General features: G+C 33.5%; 1 protein-coding gene across 1 annotated transcript in view; it reads left to right on the top strand.

Annotated features, from left to right (window-relative positions):
• LOC142230726 (uncharacterized) overlaps positions 1–19255 on the top strand; it is a 260167-nt gene that overhangs the window by 87209 nt on the left and 153703 nt on the right. The window lies entirely within an intron of this gene.

The raw sequence follows: 19255 nt of genomic DNA, 5'->3' as shown, positions 1-19255 counted from the left end.
CATCTGTTGAGAGTCGAATCAAGAGAGCGACTCTCAGAGTAAAGTATGTTATGTCATATTAATAACAGCGAGGTTTAACACATTTTGCTACACAGGTACAGAGGTAAATTTCAAAAGGAAAATATGTCGTAATTTATTTCTAATTTTGACAATATTTCGAAATAAATTTAGAATATAGCAATTATATATTCTGATACCTCTCGACGAAGGCTATATGTGGTACTAGTTTCATTGACCTATCTTTCCCCCATTCCACAGCACAGTGGGCCATTTCAGACTTTTAAAATTTAACTTTAATTTCAAAATTTCTCGAATCTGAAATGGATTCGGAATATAATGCCTATAGATTCTTATAGCACTCGACAAGGGCTATTTGTGGTAGAAGTTTGGTTGACCTATCTTTTTCGTGTCCAGCACAGTGGGCCAGTTTATATTTTTCAAATTTAAATTAAACTTTAATTTCAAAATTTCTTGAATTTGAAATGAATTTGGAATGTAATGATTATACATTCTAATAGCTCTCGACGAGGGCTATATGTGAAACCAGTTTCAGTGGCCTATCATTCTCCATTCCAGCACTGTGGGCCATTTCATATTTACAAAAGTTTTCTATTGAATCGAGTCTGAAATGGACTTGAATTATAATGCTTATATATTCTGATAGCTCTCGGCGAGGGCTATATGTGGTACCAGTTTCATTGACCTATCTTTTTCCATTCCAGTACAGTGGGCCATTTTAGATTTTTAAAATTTAAGTTTAGAGTCCAAATTTCTCGAATCTGAAATGGATTCGGAATATAACTCTTGTAGATTCTAATAGCGCCCAAAAAGGCCTATATGTGGTACCAGTTTCATTTACCTATCTATTTGTAATCCAGCACAGTGGGCCACTTTAGATTTTTATCATTTAACTTTACATTCAAAATTGCTCGAATCTGAAATGGATTCGGAATACAACACGTATATATTCTGATAGCTCTCGACGAGGGCTATATGTGGTACCAGTTTCATTAACCTATCTTTTTCCATTCCAGCACAGTGGGCCATTCCAGATTTCTAAAATTTCAAAATTTCTCGCATCTGAAATGAATTTGGAATATAACTCTTGTACTTTCTGATAGCACTCGAAGAGAGCTATATGTGGTACCAGTTTTATCAACCTATCTATCTCCAATTTCATACTTTAAACAAATCAATTTATTACCACTTATTTGTGCAACCAGCCATTCTTTAACAGTTCTGAGATATATACTCCTAATATTCCTTTAAGTTAGTTATTACTCATTGTGTTTTCTATTATTATTGAGTTGTTTTTTTAATTTTAATGCACATACAACGCCATTTTTTAAGTTTTAATCTAAAATTAAATTCAAATTTCCAATTTTTTTACATAAAAGAGCTCTGTTAACCGTTAACATAGCTCTGTTAACCTGTTAAAATTGCTCTGTTAAAGTCAAATTTTAAAATTTATCTTCACACACATGTGTTTTGTTTATCATTTTGGCATTATGGGCACAATTTTTTTCTTGGTTCGTTAAAAGAAATCAGGGGTCTTCATAAAAATAACGAAAGGGCACTATACTCTTTTTAGAGTTGGGACCGTAAAATGAAATAAGGAGGAAATAGTGAAAAATTACACAGTAAAATGTAAAAAAACAAACTTTAGTTCCTCTTTATTAAAAAGTAGTCCACGAGGAGTTGACGGACACCATCAAATATAAAAGCGGGCATTAAGTTCGAGTTTTACAGCTAAAACAATTTAAAAAGTTTATTTTCTTTAAAATGAATTATTAAAGAAAAATAAAAGGAATTTTAGAGCGATGGTGTTAAATGCTAGTAAAAAACTGTTCACTCCTAAATAAATTTATGTTTATATTATAAAATTATGTATGTATGTTTATACTCGACTCCACGTTCTTCTTTTGTTAGTTTTTGAATTCCTTCCAAATTTAAAGTTTTGTACAAAAACAGTTTTTTATTACAAGATTGTTATTTTTGCAATAAAAAATAATATTTTATCCAAAAATCAGTCAATTTCGTTTATATCAAGCACTGTTACTGACTATAAATCTTTAATAACGCACATTTCGAAGTTTCATTAAAAAAAATAATAGTATAAATATAAATGTGTAAATTAAAAAAAAAAAAAAAAACAAAAAAAAATGTTCGGTCGGAGCAGGGATTGAACCCACGACCCTTTGCATGCAAGGCAGACATGCTAACCACTGCTCCACGTGGCAAACAAATGTATGTTTCTGTTAAATAATGTTATGTTTGCATAGGCTCGTGGGCGCTGCAAACTATGCTATATAAATGTAACTTAAAACGATAATTATCTACTGGTGACTATAACAGCTACGTAGCCCAGTGGATAGTGTGTTGGCTTACAAACTGTATGGTTCTCGGTTCGATTCTCCGTGCAGGCGAAAGGTAAAATTTAAAAAAATTTATAAAAGTGAATAATTTCTTCAACATTATTTCTATTACAGAGAAAGGTGCCAATAACTAAAGAAATTCGTGGAAGTGAAAATTACGAGTATGTTAGGGAATGAGCACAATAGTGTTTGGGAAAAATTATTCCAAGCATATAATATTTTTGGCTCAAAATGCTTCCAAACATATAATATGTTCACATAAAACAAACATATTAATGTTTCGGCAGTATGCAATAATATATGTGCTTCCTGCAAAATATGTTTGGAACATATGTTAAAGAAGCGATTTTTTTGAGGGTGTAGACCCATCTTTTAGTATACCGATCGGCTTAGAATTAAATTCTGAGTCGATTTAGCGATGTCCGTCCGTCTGTCTGTCTGTCTGTATATGTAATTTTGTGCACAAAGTACAGCTCGCAATTTAAGTCCGATCGTCCTCAAATTTGGCATAGGGCCGTTTCTTGGGACAGAGACAATCGCTATTGGTTTTGGAAAAAATCGGTCCAGATTTAGATATAGCTGCCATATATATTTATCCCCGATATGGTCATGTTAGCGTGTGTTTCAACCCATTTTCTTGAAATACCGAACATCTAAATATTTTATGAATTATAAATTAATGGTTCTTCAAGCTCGAGGTCTTTTTAAAATATTTTATTTATTATTCCCAATATTTCGCGATTACGATATTGAATCGCTTCCTCAGGGGTATGTATAGTATCCACAACACAAAATACTTAAAGCTACTGTAGATTCACTACCCTCGTCAGCTGTCTGTATTGCACAGCTGACGAGGGTAGTGAATCTACAGTAGCTTTAAGTATTTTGTGTTGTGGATACTATACATACCCCTGAGGAAGCGATTCAATATCGTAATCGCGAAATATTGGGAATAATAAATAAAATATTTTAAAAAGACCTCGAGCTTGAAGAACCATTAATTTATAATTCTAACGAAAAGGTCGACCAAAAATCAATCAAAAACTAATATTTTATGAATCTCGAAAAACTTGCAAAATATCAGCCAAATCGGTTCAGATTTAGATATAGCTCCCATATATATCTTTCGTCCGATTTAGACTCATATGACCGCAGAGGCCAAAGTTTACTACCGATCTTCGTGAAATTTTGCACAGAGGGTACACTGAAAAAAATATTGTCGTGAGGTCAAAGATTTCATGTCTTTAAAATATGAATGCAAATTTTGCTTAGCATAGAAGACGCATTTCTCTAGTATAAAGTTTTTTTCCTTGACCAAAGGTCGATAAACTTTTCAATGAAGTCGTATTGTCCTTATAATTAAGTGATTTGATTTAAAAATGGATATTATAACATGAAAGAAAAAATGTTTGGGCTAAGGTCAACTTGACTTTAATAATTTAGAAAAAATCTTTAAATTTAATGAAATTGTCTTTAAATTTGTTGTCTTTTTGCATCTTGACTACAAAGCAAAAAATCGTTCAAATATAGGACATGTTTTTCAACACTTTATTTTAAAGACGTTTTTTACTTGAAACATTGCATAATTTCTACTGGAAGTCGAGTCTTAATTTGGAAAATAAAGTCGTCGTTAACTTGTTTTTAAAGGACTTTGATAGCATATGAAGAAAAAAAGCTGAAAAAGCGAAAAATTAAAATTTGCTTAGAAGCAAGTACACAAAACCCGATTTTAAAAGAAAATTGTGTCTTAAAAGCAGGGATCCGGAGCGGAGCGTGGAGCGGAGCGGAGCAAGCCCTTTTTTTGCCGGAGCGGGAGCGGCATTTCTAAAATCCGGAGCGGAGCGGGAGCGGAGCGGTTTCCAAATGAAAAACCGCTCCGCTCCGAATAAAATATTACTTGAATGAAATGTGTAACTTTGAAATTACACTGTGTAGGTAATTTCAAATTTAGCTAGTACTTAGCGTAGTGTGAGTAAACGTTTAAAATGTACGATATGTATTTTTGTACGTACGTACATTGGGGAAAACACAACGTGTTTTTTAGTAATTGTTTTCAAAAACGGCAAATGTCAAAATTTATATATCTAGTATGTGTTGTAAAAGTAACGACAGTACTTTCGATCAATTTCATCCCGTATTACTACAAAGATGTTTGTAATGAACGTCAAATAAATGCAATTAAACGATCTTATTTATATTTAATATTTTAGTTTTCTACACTGAAAAAAATATTGTCGTGAAGTCAAAGATTCCATGTCCTTAGAATAAGAATGCAAATTTTGCTTAACATGGAAGACGCATTTCTCTAAAATAAAGTTTTTTTTCTTGTCCAAAAGGCAATAAACTTTTGAATGAAGTTGTAATGTCTTTATAATTAAGTGATTTTACTTAAAAATGTGTATCATAACATGAAAGATAACATTTTTGAGGTAAGGTCAGCGTGACTTTAATAATTAAGAAAAATTCTTTAAAATTAATAAAATTGTCTTTAAATTTGTTTCCTTTTTGCATCTTGCCTACAAAGCAAAAAATCGTTAAAAAATAAGACATGTTTTTCAACACTTTATTTTAAAGACGCTTTTTACTTGAAACATAGCATAATTTCTACTGGAAGTCGAGTCTTAATATGGAAAAAAATAACTCGTTAACTCGTTTTTAAAGGATTTTGACAACAACTGACGAAAAAAATCTAAAAAAATGAAAAATTACATTTGCTTCCTAGAAGCATGTACATAAACCCAAAATTTAAAAGAGAATTACGTCTTTAAAGTATCCTTACTTGTATTCTCCGCTTCTTTGGCTCGGAATTAATACCCAAACTGTTAAAGTAAAGACAAAATCTTTTGAAAAATTCGCCCCTAATAACCTTACGTTTGACCATACAGGCCTCATTTCTTAACTGATCTTACTCAAATCTTGCACAAGGTAACCTTTTGTGGTATTAATCGAACCCGAAATATATTATGCAATTTGGTTCAGATTTAGATGTAGCTTCCATATATATGCATCGCTCTATTTTCCCAAATTTGGCCATAATACTCTTATTTACTAACCAATGTTACTCAAATTTCAAACTATGATGTACTACCCGATCGTATTTATACGTACTTGTAGCTTTTACATAAGAATATTGCTCGATTTTTACAAATTTTGATTTATTACCCACACTAATTTAACGATTTTCTCTTTTTTAATAATGGGCTCAATATTAGTGGCATACTAACACCGTAGGTGCAATATCAACACAGCCAGTGTTGCTAGAAGTAGGGGAAATTCCCTATATGTAGGGTTTTTCTAATATTTAGCGTCTTGTAGGGACGTAGGGCCACAATGTAGGACATTTTCACTCAACATAATTTGTAATAATTTTTACATTTTGGTGGCTCTAGAGGAGGAAATTAGAAGCCGGCAAGGCTTGATCTTTAATAATGTGTGGTAAACTTTATTCCTGTAGAAAATTTTGTCAACATTTTATTTCTATAGATCATTTTGTCAAAATTGTATTTCTATAGAAATTTTTGTCAAAATATTATTTCTATAAAAAAATGTTCTCAAAATTTTATTTCTGTGGAAGTTTTTCTCAAAATTTTATTTCTATAGACTTTGTTGTCAAAATTTTATTTCTATGGAAAAATTTCTCACAAAAATGTTTATAGAAACTTTTTCAAAAATTTTATTTTTATAGAGATTTAACAAAAAAGATTACTAATTTGGGTAGAATTCTACCAACTGTGGCAACCGTGGTGGTAATACAAATGTATATTCTAAGTTATATACGTTGCATGTTCATGTTTTAAGATAATAAAGTACTTAGAACCATTTTTGTTTTGTAAAATTTTTTAAATTTAACGAAAAATATAGTAGGGAAAATTGTTTGGGAATGTATGGGAAAGTAGGGAACTTTTTTTGTCCTTGTAGGGTAAACCGAACATTTTCCCTGGCAACATTGACTATGAGCTATAGTCAGATTGACACAAAGCACCCATAGACATGTACCTCTTAATTTTCTTAAATACACTGAAAAAAATATTGTCGTGAGGTCAAAGATTTCATGTCTTTAAAATTCGAATACAAATTTTGCTTAGCATAGAAGACGCATTTCTCCAAAATAAAGTTTTTTTCCTTGTCCAAAAGTCGACAAACTTTTCAATGAAGTCGTATTGTCCTTATAATTAAGTGATTTGACTTAAAAATGGGTATCTTAACATGAAAGAAAAAATTTATAGGCTAAGGTCAACTTGACTTTAACAATTCAGAAAAATTCTTTAAATTTAATGAAATTGTCTTTAAATTTGTTGTCTTTTTGCATCTTGACTACAAAGCAAAAAATCGTTCAAATATAGGACATGTTTTTCAAAACTTTATTTTAAAGAAGTTTTTTGCTTCAAACATAGCATAATTTCTACTGGAAGTCGAGTCCTAATTTGGAAAATAAAGTTGCCGTTAACTCGTTTTTAAAGGACTTTGATAGCATATGAAGAAAAAAGCTGAGAAAGCGAAAAATTAAAATTTGCTTCCTAGAAGCAAGTACACAAAACCTAAATTTTAAAAAGAATTGTGTCTTAAAAGTATCAATACCAAATTTTTTAAAGTAAAGACAAAATCTTTGGAACCGAGTATGATTTTTTTCAGTGTATGTAACTGCGGTTTATCTCCCAGACCTATATGTTACCCTACAAATGCTTATGATTACTAATTCTGTAATGGTGGTTTAGGGTATGATATAGTCGGCCCCGCCCGACTTTCTACTTTACTTACTTGTTTTCATTCACATTTGCTTTACTATATTAGTTCTCGAAAATTTAATAAAAATTATGGATAGTTTCAATTTTGGTTGAAAAATGTGCGCATATACATTTATTATACAATAAAGGGGAAAAAAGCGAAATTAGGTAACACTAGATCTGAGTAAGAATATTCGTAGGTATACCACGGACTGATGTCGATGGAGGTTGTTGCAAACATAAACATACACACACACATTACAAATATAACAAAACCTCTTCTCTACGTCTGTTGCAAAACAAAAACAAATTTCGGAGAGTAGTTACTTCTACTCTGTGTATATACTTTCAATTCCAATCAGCGTTGCCGTTTTGGTCCGATCGGACCAAAATTGGTCCAAAAGATTTCTAATTTTTAAATTTGGTCCGATGGTCAGACCACACAGAATTTGGTCCATTTTGGTCCATTTTCATAAATTTGGTCACATATTAAATAGTAGATGGTGCACCGCAAAGAATATTGTAGGGAGGCCAAATATTTCACATGCTTAAAATACGAATACGAATTTTGCTTAGAATAGAAGACGTATTTCTCTGAAAAAAAAGTTTTTCCTTGTCTAAAAGTCTCTAAACTTTTCAATGAAGTCTGTTTGTCCTTATAGCTAAGTGATTCGACATAAAAATGTGTATCCTAACATGAATGCAAATTTCGTTTTAATGAAGTCAAAATGGATTTAATATTTCTGAAAAAATCTTCAAAATTAATAAAATATTTCAACACATTGTTTTAAAGTCATTATACCCTAAACCACATAGTGGTTAGGGTATAATAAGTTTGATCTGCCAAAAAATGTGCCTACAAGAAATATCGATTTTAGACCCCATAAAATATATACCGATCGACTCAGAATCACCTCCTGAGTCGATCTAGCGCTTGGCGTCCGTCCGTCCACCCGTCCGTCTGTCCATGTATTTGTTGTTCACAGGATTTCGGTCGCAATTATTAACCGATTTTGATGAAATTTGGTACAGGGAGTTTTTTTGGGCACAAGGACGAACGTTATTGAATTTGGAAGAAATCGGATCAAATTTAGATATATGTATTGCCCGATTTCGACAAATGGGGTCACGTTGCACTTTTTTTACTAACCGATCGTCGTCAAATTTAGCACAAAATAATCTTCTGTATCACCCTTTAAGTCTGAAAATTTCATCGAAATCGGTTCAGATTTAGATATAGGTCCCATATATATGTTTCGCCCGATTTTGTCAAATTAGGTCATAAAACCCTTATTTATCAACCGATCTTACTCAAAGTTGGCGAAATGTAATCTTCTATAGCACTAACTATATGTGCAAAAAATCATCGAAATCGGTTCAGATTTAGCTATAGCTCCCATATATGTACCGCCCGATTTTTCTAAATAAAATAAAACTCAATTGAACAAATAATACAATGTTTGTACTATAATTTTCTCGAAGAGGAGCGGAGCGGAGCGTGGAGTGGAGCGGAGCGATTTTTGTTTTCTCGGAGCGGAGCGGTTTTTTTTTTCTCCGGAGCGGGAGCGGAGCGGAGCGAAAAAAATGGACCGCTCCGGATCCCTGCTTAAAAGTATCCTTACTTGTATTCTCCGCTTCTTTGGCTCGGAATCAATACCAAATTTTTTAAGGTAAAGACAAAATCTTTGGAACCGGGTATGCTTTTTTTTCAGTGTAGAATTGACATTCTACCAATGCTTGGTAAATTTGATAGAAATCGGTTCAAATTTAGATATAGCTCCCATATATATCTTTCGTCCGATTTGAACTTATATGGCCACAAAAGCCAGAGTTTTGTCGTGATTTGCTTCAAATTTTGCACAAGGGGTACGTTTAATAGTATCGTTAAGTGTGTCAAATTTTGTTAAAATCGGTTCAGATTTAGATATAGCTCACATATATGTCTTTCGCCCGATTTGGACTTATATGGCCTCAAAAGCCAGAGTTTTGCCCTGCCTTACTTCACATTTTGCATAAGCGGAACTTTTAAGGATACTATTGTATGTGCCAAATATGGTCAAAATCGGTTCAGATTTAGATATGGCTCCCATATATATATTCCGTCCACTTTGCACTAATATGCCCAGGGGACCAAAGTTATACTCCCATTTAACATACGTGAAATTTCGCATAGATAGCAGAATTATTATTCTAACTATACATGTCAAATCAAACATCAAATCGGTTCAGATTATATATAGCTCCCATATATACGTACACCAGAGTTGGGGAATTATTAACTGGATAGCGTTAGCCGATTTACGTTTTAATTCTAGAGATTTTGTAGAAGTAAAAAAATTGTCTCCTTTATATAGCTTCCAGCAAATGTGAAGGAGTTGAGATGGTAACACAAATTTTGGCCTACATAGGGGTGAAGGGTATAATATAGTCGGCCCCGCCCGACTTTACTTACTTGTTTTTATCATACAACCGTTTGGAATCTAGTTTATTTAAATATTTATATAAATAACCTATCTTTTCTGGTGTCTTCAATTTTTTTCGGTGTACCAAAGTCCTTAAGTGAAGTCGAAATTCTAAATTCGGGAAGTTACAAAAAAGTAATTTGGATCCCCAATTTGTGATCTGGAAGTGGTTTGGATCATCCCCAATGAATTGTACATGGGCTTGTCATAGGACGGAAGTACTCCATTTTTGGTTCCTTTGTATTGATTATTTAGACGTTGTGTTTCGGAAGTTAATTTGAATGAAGAAATTAAAATTTTTATTTTACCAATATTTTTTATTACACTTTTAATAGGTTAGCTGATAAGTCCCCGGTCTGACACATAGATGTCGTCGCTAGTATTAAATGCATATTATTTTTATATAGTACCAACCTTCAAATGATTCGTGTCAAAATTTGACGTCTGTAAGTCAATTAGTTTGTGAGATAGAGCGTCTTTTGTGAAGCAACTTTTGTTATTGTGAAAAAAAATGGAAAAAAGGAATTTCGTGTTTTGATAAAATACTGTTTTCTGAAGGGAAAAATACGGTGGAAGCAAAAACTTGGCTCGACAATGAGTTTCCGGACTCTGCCCCCAGAGAAATCAACAATAATTGATTGGTATGCAAAATTCAAGCATGGTGGAATGAGCACGGAGGACGGTGAACGCAGTGGACGCCCGAAAGAGGTGGTTACCGACGAAAACATAAAAAAAAAAAAACCACAAAATGATTTTGAATGACCGTAAAATGAAGTTGATCGAGATGGCAGAGGCTTTAAAGATATCAAAGGAACGTGTTGGTCATATCATTCATCAATATTTGGATATGCGGAAGCTCTGTGCAAAATGGGTGCCGCGCGAGCTCACATTTGACCAAAAACAACGTGTTGATGGTTCTGAGCGGTGTTTGCAGCTGTTAACTCGTAATACACCCGAGTTTTTCCGTCGATATGTGACAATGGATGAAACATGGCTCCATCACTACACTCCTGAGTCCAATCGACAGTGGACAGCGACTCAAAAGTCCGCTGGCAAAGTAATGGTCTCTGTTTTTTGGGATGCGCATGGAATAATTTTTATCGATTATCTTGAGAAGGGAAAAACCACCAACAGTGACTATTATATGGCGTTATTGGAGCGTTTGAAGGTCGAATTCGCGGCAACAAGTCATTGAGAACGATGGCAAAAATTCATGAATTGGGCTTCGAATTGCTTCCCCACCCACCGTATTCTCCAGATCTGGCCCCCAGCGACTTTTTCTTGTTCTCAGACCTCAAAAGGATGCTCGCAGGGAAAAAATTTGGCTGCAATGAAGAGGTGATCGCCGAAACTGAGGCCTATTTTAAAGCAAGACCGAAGGAGTACTACCAAAATGGTATCAACAAATTGAAAGGTCGTTATAATCGTTGTATCGCTCTTGAAGGGAACTATGTTGAATAATAAAAACGAATTTTGACAAAAAAATGTTAGACTGGGGACTTATCAGCCAACCTGTTATTTTCTTATTATCTAATTTTTACAATTTGAAAAACTTTTCCGCTCCCACCGGGGGTAGAGCCTGGTACCATAACCCCACAGGCGTGATATTTTTAATTTTATTTTTATTGATTTTTTTATATGGTGGAGGCATAATAAGTTTGCCATTCCGTTTGTAACACATCGAAATGTCGATTTCCGACTATACGAAAGCATATATACTCTTGATCAGGGAGAAATTCTAATACGATATAACCATGTCCGTCTGTCTGTCTGTCTGGCTGCCTTTTCTGTTGTAATCACGCTACAGTCTTCAATAATGAAGCAAACGTGCTGAAATTTTGTACAAACTCGTCTTTTGTGTGCAGGCAGGTCAAGTTCGAAGATGGGCTATATCGTTCCAGGCTTTTATATAGTCCCCATATTAACCGATCTCCCGACTTGGAGTCTTGGACTTAAGGAAACTGTAGTTTTTATCCAATTTGCCTGAAATTGAAAATTTATAGGTATTTTAGGACCATAAAGAGGTGTGTCAAAAATGGTGAGTATCGGTCCATGGTTTGGTATAGCCCCCATATAAACCGATCTCCCGATTTTACTTCTTGGGCTTATAGAAACCAGGGCTGTGGAGTCGAGCCAATTTTGCTCGACTCCGACTCCGACTCCAGCATTTTTCATCAGCTCGACTCCGACTCCGGAGTCGACTCCGGGTAATATAACTAAATCTCATTTTAATACCACTAATTTGTAGTTCTATTGTGGGGGTACCGTAAGTGGACGATATAAAGAATCGTGTTTATTTATGTGTGCCAAAAAAGATCTTAATTTCACATTAGATGCCAATTGAATTCTATATTTCAAATTTATGGCAATGTTTAAAAAATAAAATAATGATATAAATACCCATCATAATATGAGAATATACCAACAGTATATGTACTTGTGGACCAAAATTGTTGATACTATCTCAAATCCTTTAAATTTGTTGCGAGCTATATAAAGGTTTATATTTCCATATGCATGAATTTGAATCTGAAGACAAAATTGTATATACTTCTACAAAATCTATGTACTTAAAATTTAAATCTAACGTTATGGGACGTAACACAATTTTAACGAAAAATAAAAATGCAAGGAAAGTCTAAAGTCGGGCGGGCCGATTATAATATACTCTGCACAACTTTGTATTTAGATCTACATTTTGATAAAATCTCAAATCAGACTTCTACAAAACTCGGGCAATATTTGGGAAATATTTATAATTGTATAGACAATTTCGAAAAATGCATTTATGATTTGAAAATTTGAGTCATTTCTACAAGCTTTCGACTTAGCAGCAATTTTTCCAAAATTGTATGCTCACTGAATACAATTTTGGAAAAATTTTTGTCTAGTAAATAACATTTTGCAAAATTTTATAAAGAAATAAAATTTTGGAAAATTTTCTACAGTAACAAAATTTTGACTAAATTTTCTATAGAAATAAAATTTTGGCAACATTTTCTATAGAAATCAAATTTTGACCAAATATATAGAAATACAATTTTGAATAAAATTTTTGTTGAAATAGAATTTGGCAAAATTTTTTATAGAAAAAAAAGTTTGAAAAAATTATCAATAGAAATATAATTTAAAATAATTGTGTAGCAAACAAAATTTTGCAAAATTTTCTATAGAAATAAAATTTTGCAAAATATTCTATATAAACAACATTTTGACTAAATTTTCTATAGAAGTAAAATTTTGACTAAATTTTATATAGAAAAAAATATTTCTATATTAATAAAATTTTGAATACATTTTTATAGCAGTGAGTATCAGTGAGCATCAGTAAGAAAAAAAATTGAGAAAATTTGCTGTAGAAATAAAATTTGACAATTTTTTCTTATAGAAATAAAATTTTGAAAAAATTATCAATAAAAATACAATTTTAGAAAAATTTTTGTGTAGTAAATAAAATTCTGCAAAATATTCTACAGAAACAAAATTTTGACTAAATTTTCTATAGAAATAAAATTTTGACAAAATTTCCTATAGAAATAAAATGTTGACCAAATTTTCTGTAGAAATAAAATTTAGACCAAATTTTCTAATAAATTTTTGTGTAACAAACAAAATTTTGCAAAATTTTCTATAGAAATAAAACTTTGCAAAATATTCTATAGAAACTAAATTTTGACTCAATTTTCTATAGAAATAAAATTTTTACTAAATTTTCTATAGAAATAAAATTTTGACTAAATTTTCTATAGAAAACAAGTAAGGAAAGTCTAAAGTCGGGCGGGACCGACTATATTATACCCTGCACCACTTTGTAGATCTAAATTTTCGATACCATATCACATCCGTCAAATGTGTTGGGGGCTATATGTAAAGGTTTGTCCCAAATACATACATTTAACAAGTAAGGAAAGTCTAAAATTTTAAGGAAACTTCGCAATAGTTTATTTATGATTTATCGCTCGATATATATGTATTAGAAGTTTAGGAAAATTAGAGTCATTTTTACAACTTTTCGACTAAGCAGTGGCGATTTAACAAGGAAAATGTTGGTATTTTGACCATTTTTGTCGAAATCAGAAAAACATATATATGGAGGCTATATCTAAATCTGAACCGATGTCAACCAATTTTGGCACGCATAGCTACAATGCTAATTCTACTCCCTGTGCAAAATTTCAACTAAATCGGAGAAAAAAATTGGCCTCTGTGGTCATATGAGTGTAAATCGGGCGAAAGCTATATATGGGAGCTATATCTAAATCTGAACCGATTTCAACCAAATTTGGCACGCATAGCTATAATGCTAATTCTACTCCCTGTTCAAAATTTCAACCAAAGTGGGGTAAAACTCTGGCTTCTGGGACCGTATTAGTCCATATCGGGCGAAAGATATATATGGGAGCTATATCTAAATCTGAACCGATTTCAATAAAATTTGGCACACTTGACTATAGTACTAATTGTTCTTCTTGTGCAAAATTTTAAGCAAATAAGGGTAAAACTCTGGCTTCTGGGGCCATATAAGTCCATATCGGTCGAAATATATATATGGGAGCTATATCTAAATCTGAACCGATTTCTTCCAAAATCAATAGGGATCTATTCTGAGCCAAAACACATACTTGTACCAAATTTGAAGTCGATTGGACTAAAGCTGCGACCTAGACTTTGATTACAAAAATGTGTTCACGGACAGACGGACATCGCTAGAGCCCACCCTGAGCATTTTTGCCAAAGACACCATGTATATATCTCGTCTCCTTCTGGGTGTTGCAAACACATGCACTAACTTATAATACCCTGTTCCACAGTGTGGAGCAGGGTATAAAAATATTTCTATAGTAATAAAATTTTGAATAAAATTTTTATATAATTAAAATTTTGACAAAATTTGCTATAGAAATAAAATTTTGACAAAACTTTTTATAGAGATAACATTTTGACAAAATTTTCTAATAAAACAACTTTGAAAAAATTTTCTGCCAATATTCCACATATGTATATTGCCTTAAAATAAAATAAAAATAATATCGATTGTTCGAAACATTTCAAATAAATTGATATGGGCATTAAAATGGATCGATCCAGCCCATCTGCTAGTCAAACATTCTAGGAAACATAAAAAGATAGCCGTAATTGGAAGTTGATTTTCATTTACAATCATGCTGTACATTGATCGAATGAATAACGCAATGGAAACTAATTTGCGTAAAAACTTGCTTAGTTACAAATATGTGAAGTGTTTTAAAAAATTTGGTTTAGCCGGAGTCGGAGTCGGAGTCGAGCAAAATTTTTACGACTCCGACTCCAGATCTGATATAGTCTTCATAGGTAAAATCTTTAAATTTACCTTACCGGGAAGTGTACTTGTTGAACTGCTCTGCTTGGGAGAATATCTGTCATCAAACCCTCCTGAAATTTTGAAGTAAAATATAATATTTTTTTCCTGGTGGTGGGTCTTTAAGATTCGGCCCGGCCGAACTTACTGCTGTATATACTTGTTTTACTTTTTGTTACTTGTCCAAAATGTTGAGTCTAAACCTACAAATAGTGTATTTTCTAAGACTGGTCTAAAAGAGCATCATTGGAAGTGGAAAACAATTGATAGAGGATCTCGGGATGCTTTTAAAAAGAAATGTTTTTCGAACAGCTTCCAATTTTCTTGCTGAATATCAATGGTATTTAAAATTGTGTATCTGAAAAAAAAACTTGATATTTTTGAGACGCTAAAACAAACACCCAAAATGTTTGATGGGATATTGATAGTTTTCGAAATTAACATGTTGCGACGATTCGAAACATTCCACGTTATATGCAAGTGTGTCTAGCTTAGTGGTGAGTTTCACTTTTGACAAACTCCTAAAACTATGCTATAATTTTTTACATTAGCCAAATATCTTATATTAACCCATGAAGTCCTTCTATAAACGTCAAAGCGATACTTTTCGAGGTTTTGTAAGCTCTATTAAAGATGTAAGGTACCTGACAGGTAATATTATCAATTCAAATTACCCCAATGTATGTGTGTGAGAATACTGTTCTTGATTGAAACGACAACAAATTGTTGAAGTAATCTAAATGTTACAATATATTAAATTTTCTCAATACGGACACTGATTACCTTGTGACCATAGCGTCGTAAGATTTCTTGAGTGAATGTTGGACTGAACTGTAGCGTGACAGTTAATTTTATGACAGTTAATTTATATAATGTTATGATTTTTTTGAATTTATAACGTAAAAAATTGATATGGAGTTTTGTTTGTTTTTATGAAACTTTCGGCAGAAAATAGTGGTTTACTGAAGGTGGATGTTGGAGTAAAAGTCATCAGCGTATTGTACAATACACACAATTTTGGACCTTCTTTTCATATTTATTGAAGAAACCGAAGAACCAAAAAATGTGTATTTTTCGCTATACGGTTTCGAGTTTTGTAACGAAATCCGGTTAACAGATGTCTAAAACTCAATCCATTTCAACAAAAATTGCCACATGTAATGATACTTCCAACTGGACTCCCAGATCATATCAAGGGCAAACGCATGACTCAGGGGCCATATATATATACAGTGAAACCATTATTGTTGTTTTGATTTCAGCGTTGACTAAACTACAGAGGAAAAGTATGTTTGTTAAATTTTGTTGGACAAAGTGCTTTAGACCGCAAGATGGTTGGATGGACTGCTGTTTCGGATTCCTCATCAGCATCCTCTACTTGCAGTGAAATTATCAACTAATAATTTCGGGTAAGTCACTCAACGCAAAGTAAATTACACGTGAACCATCCGAAAAAAGGTTTTCGATAGTCGGGAGAGTCGCTAATAGAGTTTATTTTGCGTACTAATCTGGTAGTTTGCAACAAGGGAGATGCCCCAACCTTTGTCATTGGAGGTACTATTGAACACACATTGTACTGGAAATCAGACGGTTGAACCATGTTCTGGCGGTGCCACAGTTGCTCAGCGGTCGTTTCCTGTCGAGGAAATTGTATCGGAATCTAGAATAAAATGGGCGTTAAATAGCTTTGGACCATTAAAATCCCCCGGACCTGATGGAATTACTCCGGCGGAGTTACAAGCAGTGACTGACAAAATTATCCCCTGGTTGTCGGCGATTTATAAAGGATGTATCAACTTATCATATATCCCAGGAAAGTGGAGGGAAACAAAAGTCCTTCGCCCTCTCTCTAGAGGGCGAAGGATTTCCGACCAATCAGCTTATCTTCATTCCTACTTAAGACTCTGGAGAGGATGATAGATATTTATCTTAGAACTAGCATCGATTCAAGTTTGTTCTTGAAACGACAGCATGCATACTCGAAGGGCAGGTCTACTGAGACCGCATTACATGAACTAGCCAGCTTTATTGAAAGCTCACTATCTGCCAAAGAATACACAAACGTGGCGTTCTAGACATCGAAGGGGCGTTAAATAATGTCAATCCGAGCTCGATATTAAATGGACTGACAACTCTGAATGTTGATCCATGTATACTTAGACTGTTAGACTAACTTCTAATGAAGAGACGTATTTCAGCCACACTAGGACAAGCAAACATACAAAGGTATGTGAACAGAGGCTCTCCCCAAGGAGGAGTTCTATCACCTCTTCTTTGGAATGTTGCTATAAATAACCTTCTGGTTACCCTAGAAAAAGAAAGGATAAAAGTGGTGGCATTCGCAGATGATGTGGCTCTAGCAGTCAGGGGAAAATTCCCATCCACAATAAGAGATATTATTCACAGGGCCCTCCGGATAACTGAGAAATGGGCGAAAGACAATGGTCTTGGGGTAAATCCTTCAAAGATAGAATTAGTCATGTACTGAAAAGATCGAAAAACTCCCACGGTTAGGCCCATTTCCTTATGGAAATTCCCTTTGCTGAGTGTGCAAAATACCTTGGCGTTATTTTGGACAGGAAGCTAAACTTTAAGCTTAATATTGAAGAAAGGGCGAGAAAAGCAACGGTAGCTTTATACTCGTGCAAAAAAGCAATAGGAAAAAAGTGGGGACTAAAACGAAAAATTGTGCATTGGCTATACACGGCAGTGGTTAGACCTATAACGCTCTCAATGAGATGGCTGAACAGTACAATATTCACCTAATATGGGTGCCTGACCATAGGAACATACCGGGGAACTGCGAAGCGGATGAGTTGGCAAGGCTAGGGACTACCTTACATATTCCAGAGGAACTAGAATCTGTTGGTATGCCCCTGGCTACCTGCAAGCTCATGCTGCGTGAGAAGGCTGTTATGATGGCAAATGTTCGATGGGAGAATTGCAAGGGTTGTAACGACACCAAGCAAATATGGCCCCATTTAAATTTAAACCGCACACTAGATATGCTAGTGTTCTCGAGACGTCAGATATCACTCCTGATATAGTCTATAACGGCCTGATAGGCGATTTTGCAAAAACTATAGGCGCGAAGTATAATGACTATTGTATGAGCTGTCATGATGCGGAGGAAAAGGAATCAATTAAACACCTCTTGTGTGAGTGTCCTGCATTTTGTGTAAAGCGCAAGCAACTTTTAGGAGCATATAGCTTCAGATTACTGGCGGATCTGGAAAACGTTAACTTAAGCAGTCTGCTAATGTTTTTGGAACAATCTGGTTGCTTCAACGAAGAAAAATAATCGGGAAGGTTCAACGGTTAAAACTAGAAGTGCCTATATGTAATAGGTACTTTTAGTTAATGTGGTATCACAATGGACTGAATAGTCCAGTGTTGCCAGGTGAATTTTGATTCTTCCCCCCAAATCTTAAGAAAAAAATCCCTAAATTGGTCTAAGCTTTTTTCAAAAATCCCCAAAAAATTTCAGAATATAAAAGTACAAAAAGTGGCCCCAAAATTACGTGGAAAAAATCCTGTAGTTATACACTTTAAAAATTAAATTTAACACAAATATATATCCTGAAAGAAGAGTTCTTTCCTGAGAAACGAAATTTTAGAAAAACTAAGTTTTCTTTTGATGCTAATTTTTTTTTTTCGTTTGAAGTAAATAAAAAATAAAATTTGCTATTTAAGAAAATACTTTAAAACAAAAGAGATTTTCGTTTGTTTAAAATTTCATCCCTGAGGAAATTATTTTTTCATGCTTATTTCTTTCTTAGCAGCTGAAAGCTTTTTAAGAGTTAAAATACGATTGTTTTTAATTTTGTCAAATATTAAAAATGCCCTTTCAACAGAAGAGTTTAAAAAACCTAACGAAAATAATGCTATTGGATACTTGTTTGTATTTAGGATCTTCTTGTTGACTTTCCGCATCTTTTTTCTCATAACTCATGCTAGAATTGTTCCGAATTTGCTTGAGAATTGCTCCACTTTATAAGGTCTGAAATAATTTTTTACCCCCAAAAATCCCCCCAAATAAATTTTACCCCTAAAAATCCCCCTAAACGTGAAAAACCCCCTAAATTTGGGGGAAAACCCCTAACCTGGCAACACTGGAATAGTCTAAGTGAGCCTGAATCTTAATCGGGTTGACACTTTAACCTAACCTAACCTAACCTATTGTGTAAATAAAATATACAGTGAAACCACTCAGAAGTGGACATTTACGGTCGCCTAAATTTTGTCCACATTTGGGAGTTGTTCTCTTATAAGATGTTACCTGTAATGTGATAATATACCAAACACCTTACGAAAATAGTCTACCTTTCTAAGGTGTCCGGTTTTCAAACAGTCCTA

The sequence above is a fragment of the Haematobia irritans genome, chromosome 3 (genome assembly GCF_050003625.1).
Source record: "Haematobia irritans isolate KBUSLIRL chromosome 3, ASM5000362v1, whole genome shotgun sequence".
NCBI classification, from domain to species: domain Eukaryota; kingdom Metazoa; phylum Arthropoda; class Insecta; order Diptera; family Muscidae; genus Haematobia; species Haematobia irritans.
This window is presented reverse-complemented; position numbering and strand designations above follow the sequence as displayed.